The sequence below is a fragment of the Petaurus breviceps genome, unplaced genomic scaffold, assembly GCF_028583685.1.
Source record: "Petaurus breviceps papuanus isolate PSGF00001 unplaced genomic scaffold, PetGlider_PUasm1.0 90701, whole genome shotgun sequence".
Lineage (NCBI taxonomy): Eukaryota > Metazoa > Chordata > Mammalia > Diprotodontia > Petauridae > Petaurus > Petaurus breviceps.
The window spans coordinates 1075776-1083394 of NW_027187316.1; the positions used below are offsets into that span (position 1 = coordinate 1075776).

General features: G+C 37.4%; 1 pseudogene; it reads right to left on the reverse strand.

The window, feature by feature from the left end:
• Window positions 1-5802: 5802 nt before the first annotated feature.
• Window positions 5803-7105, reverse strand: LOC138144472 (L-lactate dehydrogenase A chain pseudogene; annotated as a pseudogene).
• Window positions 7106-7619: the final 514 nt, after the last annotated feature.

Genomic DNA, 7619 nt, shown 5'->3' on the forward strand with positions numbered 1-7619 from the left:
CAAACCTACCCCTGAAGACAGCTGAGCAGGCCAGTAGAAAGGGTCCATCGCAGCCTGCTGGGAGCAGAGCCCAGTCCCATGTGAGCCTCTGGTTTTAGCACCAGACAAGCCAGACCAGCCATGGCTAGAGGGATGTTGGGAGAGCAGATCACCAGCAGCTGTGGCAGTTTTCAGAATTATCAACCCATAGATGACAAAGACAAAATGAAAGGTCAGTGTGGACTCTGTGGGAACAGGGAGTCCAGGAGTGCAGTTCTGCCTCTGCTCCCTGGAGGGAGAAGTGGCTGAGACATAGCAGCTGCCACCACATGGCTGCTTCAGAGCACCTGGCCTGCAGATTGTAGGGGGACAAAGAGACCATTCTGAGGGGTAATTGCTCTTGCTTTAACCTGCTTGGATCTGGATCACTGTCTAGGGTGGAGGTCCTGGGGTGTGTGAACAGTGAGCTAGAGCCTGTGGAGGCTTCAGAGAGGGCACCTAACTAATAGCTCTGGCAGCTGAAAAAACCCTAGCGATTTGGGACAAAGTTCTCCTCTCTGGAAAAGCAGAGTTCTACTGTGGTAAAAAACTCAAAAGTCATGTAGTCGAGTGGCAATGTGAGCAAGCAAAGGAAGCAAAGCAACCACACCAATCCAACTTTGCATTCCTTTTTCGGGGACAAAAAAGATCAAAGCATTGAAGGAGGAAGACAACAAAGTCAGAACTCCAGCACTAAAAGCTACCAAGAAAAATTTTAACTGGTTACAGGCCACAGAGGAGTGTAAGAAGGATTTTGAAAAACAAATAAGAGAAGTGGAGGAAAAATTGGGAAGAGAAATGAGAATGATGCAAGAAAATCATGAAAAGAGAGTCAATAACTTGACTGAAGAAAATAATACCTTAAAAAATAGCCTAACTCAAATGGCAAAAGAGGCTCAAAAAGCCAATGAAGAGAAGAATGCCTTAAAAAGATGAATTTGCAAGATGGAAAAAGAATCTCAAAAGCTCATCAAAGAGAATCAATCCTTCAGAATTAGATTGGAGCAAATGGCAGCTAGTGATTTTTATGAGAAATCAAGATACTATTAAACAGATCCAAACAAATGAAAAAATAGAAGGCAATGTGAAATATCTCATTGGAAAACCACTGACCTGGAAAACAGATCCAGGAGAGATAATTTAAAAATTATTGGACTACCTGGAAGCCATGATCAACAAATAGAACCTAGGGGTGGCCAGGTAGCACAGTGAGTAAAAGCACTGGCCCCAGAGTTGGGATGTCCTGGGATCCAATCCGGGCTGGGATACTTAGCACCACACCCAGAAATAATTGGCCATGTAACCTTGAGCAAGTTACTTAACCCTGATTTCTAAAAAAAAACAACTAGAAATTGTCCTTCAAGGAATTCTTAAGGAAAATTGCCCTGATGTTTTAGAACTAGAGGGCAAAAGAGAGGTTGAAAGAATCCACTGATCACCTACTGAAAATGATCCCCTAAAGAAAACTCTTAAGAATATTATAGACAGGTTCCAGAGTTCCCAGACCAAGGAGAAAATATTACAAACAGCCAAGGAGAAAAAATTTGAATATTGTGGAAACACTATCAGGATAACACAGGACCTGGCAGCTTCTACATAGAGGGATCAAAGGTCTTGGAATATGATATTCTGGAGGTCAAAGGAGCTGGGCTTAAAACCAAGAATCACCTACCCAGAAAAACTGAGTATCATGTTTCAGGGGAAAATATGGTCATTCAGTGAAATACAGGACTTTCAAGCATTCTTGATGAAAAAACCAGAGTTGAATAGAAAATTTGACATTAAGATACAAGAAGCAAGAGAAACATGAGAAAGCAAGCAGGGAAAAGAAATCATAAGGAACTTATCAAAGTTAAACCCCTTACATTTTTACATGGAAAAATGATAATTGTAACTCATGAAACTTTTCTCAGTATGAGAATAGTTGAAGGGAATACACACACACACACACACACACACACATATATATATATATATATATATATATATATATATACATTGATATGTCTACATAGGAGGGTATATGCATGTATGAATACACATATGAGTGTTTGTATATATGTGTACAGGTATACATAGACAAAGGGCACAGGACCAGTTGAATAGGAAGGGATGATATTTAAAAGATGAAATTAAGAGGTGAGAGAGGAATATAATGAGAGGAGATGGGGAGAGACCAAGTGGGGTAAATTATCTTGTATAGAAGAGGTAAGGGAAAACTGTTACAATGGAGGGGAAGAACAGGAAGGCAAAAGGGAATGGGTCAACCTTATTCTTATTGAATTTGGCTTAGGCAGGGAATGACATACACACTAAATAGGGTATCTCACCCAACAGGAGAGTAGGGGGAAAGAGGATGAGAGGGGGGATGGAGGGGAGGGAAGTTTCGGGGGGAGGGAAGTTAGAAGTACAACTTTTGAAAAGGGACAGGGTCAAAGTAGAGAATAGAACAAGTGGGGGATGGGATAGGATGGAGGGAAATATAGTCAGTCTTTCACAATATATCTACTATGGTAATGTTTTGTGTAGCTACACATGTACAGCCTATATTGAATTGCCTATCTTCCCAGTAAGGGTGGGTTATGAGGGAGCCAGGGAAAGGATCTGGAATTCAAAATTTTAAAATCAAATGTTTAAAATATATATGTGTATATAATTATTATTATTTTACATTCAACTGGGAAATAAGTTATACCGACACTGAGGTAAAGAGCTCCATCTTGTCCTACTGGAAAGTCATCGGGGAATGGGGGAGGATATAGGAGAGAGCAGATTGGGGGAGGGGGTAAACAGTGGGATTGCTGTGTTGGGATGGTGGGTAGGGGAAAGTTGGGCAGAAAATTTGTAACTCAAAATCTTGTGGAAATGAATGATGTAAACTAAAAATAAACACAAAATTCAATTAAAAAAAGAGCTTGGGTTACAACCAAGGATCAGCTATCCAGTGAACCTGAGCATAATCTTTCAGGCAAGGAGATGGTCATTCAATGTTATAAGGTACTTCCAGACCTTCCTGATGAAAAAGCTATAGCTCAATGGAAAATTCAATCTCCAATTACAAAACTCAAGAGAGACATAGAAAGGAAAATAGGGAGAAACCCCCCCCCCCACCACACACACACACAGAAACAAACACACATTACTTATTTAATAAAAGCAAACTGTTTGCCACCCTATATGGGAAGCTGATACCTGTTAATCTAGATAATTGTATACTTATCACAGCATTTAAAAGGGATATAGATAGAGGGGGTGGGTATAAATTAAACAAAATGATGAAAAAAAAACCCTTATTAAGGAGTGTGAAGGAACCATAATGGAAGAAGGGGAGAGAATGAAACAGAACATGAAGAGGCATAAAAACATATTATAGTAGAGGGAAAGAATGGATGGAGGTGAACATTATATGAACTTCTCCCTCATTGGTCCTGGTGTAAGGAGGGAATAACATAATTAGTTAAATATAGGTTTCTGTTTAGAAGAGACATAAAACCTATCATAATAGAGGGAAAGAGGGGAGGGAGAGGAGCATTGCATGAGATCTATTCTCATCAATCTTGGTTCAAGGAAGATATAATATACTACATTAAGCATAAAAATCTATAGTACCCCACATGCAGTAGGAGGGGGGAAGAGCTAAGAAAAGGGAGGGGTGGTTAGAAAGGAGGAAAGAAGTACTAAGGGGAAAGGGTAGGAAAAGGGAGGGGTTCTGATAAGGAAGGAATACTGAGGAATGTAGTTGTCAAATGGAAAACTCTTAAGGAGAGGAAGGGAGAAGGGGAAAAATAAAAGCATAAACAGGGGAAGAAATAGCATGGAGGAAAAGACACAGTAATCATAACTGTGAATGTGAATGGGATGAACTCTCCCATAAAATGGAGGTGGATAGCAGAATAGATTAAAAACCATAATCCTACAGTATGCTGTTTACAAGAAACACATTTGAAACACAGGGTAAAGGAAAAGGATGGAGTAAGATATATTATGCTTCAGCCAAATTAAAAAAAGCAGGGGTAGCAATCCTTATCTCAGAAAAAGCAAAAGCAAAAATAAATCTAATTAAAAGACATAAGGAAGGAAACTATACCTTGCTAAAAGGCATCATAGAAAATGAAACAATATCATTATGAAACATTTATGCACCGAGTGGTACAACATCCAAATTCCTAGAGGAGAAGTTAAGACAGTTAGAGGAAGAAATAGGTAGCAAAACTACATTAGGTTGGGACCTCAATCTCTCCTTCTATGAACTTGATAAATCTAACTTCAAAATAAACAAGAAAGAAGTTAAAGAGGTAAATAGAATCTTAGAGAAGATAGATATGGTAGACCTCTGGAGAAAAGTGAATGGGGATAAAAAGGAATATACCTTCTTCTTAGTGGTGCATGAAACATATAAAGCAATTGACCATGTACTAGGGAATAAAAACCTCACAATTCAATGCAGAAAGGCAGAAATATTAAATGCATCAATCTCAGATAATGATGGAATAAAAATTATATGTAATAAAGGACCATGGAAGGATAGACTAAAAAATAGTTGAAAACTAAATAACTTAATCCTAAAGAATGAGTGGGTCAAACAAGAAATTATAGAAACAATCAGTAACTTCATTCAAGAGAATGACAATAAGGAGACAACATACAAAAACTTATGGGATGCAGCAACAGCAGTTCTTAAGGGAAGTTTTATATCCCTGAATGCATACATAAATAAAATAGAGGTCAATAAACTGGGCATTCAACTGAAAAAGCCGGAAAAAGAACAAATTGAAATCCCCAATTAAATACTGAATTAGAAATCATGAAAACCAAAGGAGAGATTAATAAAATTCAAGAAAACTATTGAACTAAGAGCTGGTTTTATGAAAAAAAAATAAAATTGATAGAGCTTTAACCAATATGATAAAAAAAGAAAGAAGAAAATCAAATTATGAGTATCAAAAATAAAAAGGGTGAATCTACCTCCAATGAAGAGGAAATTAAAATAATAATTAGGAATTATTTTGTCCAATTGTATGCACATAATTTTGACAATCTTAGTGAAATGGATGAATATTTACAAAAAAATATAAGTTGCTCAGATTATTTATTGTCTCAACTAGTTTTTTGCTTGAAGAGCTAGGGCTCTCAAAGTACATCATCATATCATCTTCAAAGAGTCTCTGTTTAGTCTCTTTGCCTAATTTGATTCCTTCAATTACTTTTTTCTTTTCTAATTGCTACTGCTAACATTTCTAGTTCCAGATTGAATAAGAGGGGAGATAGTGGAAGTAAAGAAGTAAATTACTACTTCTTAAGGAAGTAAATTACTTAAATAACCCCATCTCAGAAAAATAAATCGAACAAGCCATCAGCGAACTCCCAGGAAAAAATCTCCAGAGACAAATGGATTTACTAGCAAATTCTATCAAACATTTAAAGAACAATTGATTCCAATTCTCTACAAACTATTTGGGAAAATTTGTGAAGGAGTCCTACCAAATTGTTTTTTTTTTTTATCAGTTATTTGTTGTTTATTCAGCATTTAGGGTTAGTATGACACTTGAGGAGTTGGTTGCATTGTGGTACATATATAGATATTTTTATATAATAAGGAAATTTACAACTATTGATCTGTGTGTGTGTTGTGTGTGAGTGTGTGTGTGTAGACAAAAATCAGGTCCTTTAGAAATGTGATACTCAGGGACATGTTATAGAGCCCTAATGGAAGGGAGCACAAGGTAATCAATTCATCAGTAAAGAATTACTACTGTATCCAGGAGTGTTGTCTTCTGGGCCTGTGGGAACCTGTAGCACCTACATAGAAGGCAGGCAATTTATATACCTTTGGGGCACTGTCTGCTTGACACCAACTACTGAGACTATACAAGTCATATCTAGCATTGTATGCAAACAACAACAGGGTTTAAACAAATAGTCACACTGTATTATTCCTCATTTCTAACTTTAGTAAGAGACTAGAGTGTGTTCACAGGTTTTACATTTCTGGTGTTCAATCACTAATCAGAGGAAGAATTTGACCTATTTGAAAAGCGCATCCAAACATAACCCCTTAAGCACTGTCATGTTTTCTTGATGGCAGCGCATTAAAAGGTTTTAAAATTTCAGCTCCTTCTGGATTCCCCAAAGAGTATCTGTGCTCTTTACATGGCTCTCCTCCTCTGGATTCAGGTTTACCTTTACCACATCTGAAATGCCATTCTGCCCCAAGATACTTGAGACACTAAGGAAGACATTCTCATTAATGCCATATAGGTCCTTAATCATGGTGGAAATTGGATGCACTCTCCTAAGATTTTTCATAATGATTTTTGCCAGATCTGCCACAGACCAGCCAATGGCCCAGGAAGTGTAGCCCTTCAGCTTGATCACCTCACAAGCACTTTCAGTCACCTGTTTATGAACATCTTTCCAATTTTCTGAATCAGCATCAGTTCCTATTTGAGGATTAACATTCTTCAGAGACATATCAGCAAGATTCACACCACTCCACATAGGAAAACTGGAGACTACATGTTTCCCAAGGAACCATGCATCACAACTTGAAGAATGGACACCAAGTCTCTCCCCCATTAGGTAATAGAAAAGGGGAGAATCCAGACTGCATCACCTTCCAATAACACTGTTTTTAGGAAAGCCACTTAACTTCCAGGCCACATATATAAAAATATTCACTGGATTTGAAACAATAAGCAGCTTACAATTAGGGCTGTATTTAACAATATTGGTAATGATGAATTTAAAGATATTCACATTACACTGGACCAAATTAAGACAACTTTCTTCTTCCTGTTGACATCCCCCAGCCATAATAATGACCAGGTTTGAATTTGCAGTTACACTGTAGTCTTTTCCAGAAACTATCTTTGGAGTTTTGAGGAAAAGTCTCCCATGTTAGAGATCCATCATCTCTCCCTTTAATTTATCTTCTATTACATCAACTAAGGCAAAATTATCACCCAAATCCTTTGTTAAGATACTGATGACACATGCCATGCCAACTGCACTAACCCCAACAACAGTGATCTTGTTCTGGGGAACATGTTCCTTCTTTAGGAAATTCAAAATCAGCTGATCCTTAACAGTAGATCACATTTTGGGGGATATGGAGGTTGCTGGTCAGGCTGTGAAAGTTGTGAGTTATACATGAGATGGCTGCTCCTAGACTCACACCCAAATTCCTTTTATGACACAAATATGGTACTGATAACTACATGAAGAAGAGACAAAATGGAGAAAGAAAATTATAGACCAATTTCTCTCATGAATATAGATGCAACAATTTTAAATAAAATAGTAGCAAAAAGGCTACAGCAACTTGTGACAAGAATAATACACTTTGATCAGGTAGGATTTATTCCAGGAATGCAAGGATGGTTTAATATTCAGAAAACCATCAGTATAATTGATCATATCAACAATAAAACTAGCAGAAACCATATGATTATCTCAATAGATGCAGAAAAGGCTTTGGACAAAATGCAACATCCATTCCTATTAAAAACACTACAAAGTATAGGAATAAATGGAGCCTTCCTTAAAATAATAGGTAGCATCTATTGAAAGCCAAGAGCAAGTATTATATGTAGTGGGGATAA